Below are 481 nucleotides of genomic sequence, written 5' to 3'. Positions count from 1 at the left end.
CCCAAGCTGTGGCCGGGGTCTCTGCCGCCTGCACTTGGGCGAGGCAACCTATGGCCCAAGCAGGACCATGGGGGACAGACCAGAAAGCAGTCGGCCGAGCGCCAGGAGGAGGGCGCCAAGACACGCATCTGCAGAGGCCCCTCAGCCCCTGGCATGCAGCGGCCTCAGGCAAGGCCTCTGGGTGGCACAAAGGGCGAGCTGGAGACCAAGGAACACACAGAAGCGGCTTCCCTCCTCCCCACCAGAAGCAAAGCGCGCACTGCAGACGGGAAGGCAGAGGGTGGCACCCACAGCCGCCCCGCAGGATGCGGGAGGCGCTGAGCACCGGAGGGCACGGTGTTTGTGGGAGAAGTGACTGTGGAAGACGACCCAGGAACAACAGGAGGCGAGGGCAGCAGCAGCAGAGCGGGCCCTTGCCAGGGCGGGCTGTGCCCTCACACGGGCGCCCAGAGCCTGCCGCCCAGGCCCCGTTGCCCCTGGA

General features: G+C 68.4%; 1 protein-coding gene across 1 annotated transcript in view; it reads right to left on the bottom strand.

Annotated features, from left to right (window-relative positions):
* EHMT1 (euchromatic histone-lysine N-methyltransferase 1) overlaps window positions 1-481 on the bottom strand; it is a 48,722-nt gene that overhangs the window by 21,700 nt on the left and 26,541 nt on the right.

Source organism: Myotis davidii, unplaced genomic scaffold (genome assembly GCF_000327345.1).
Source record: "Myotis davidii unplaced genomic scaffold, ASM32734v1 scaffold609, whole genome shotgun sequence".
Classification (NCBI taxonomy): Eukaryota; Metazoa; Chordata; class Mammalia; order Chiroptera; family Vespertilionidae; genus Myotis; species Myotis davidii.
This window is presented reverse-complemented; position numbering and strand designations above follow the sequence as displayed.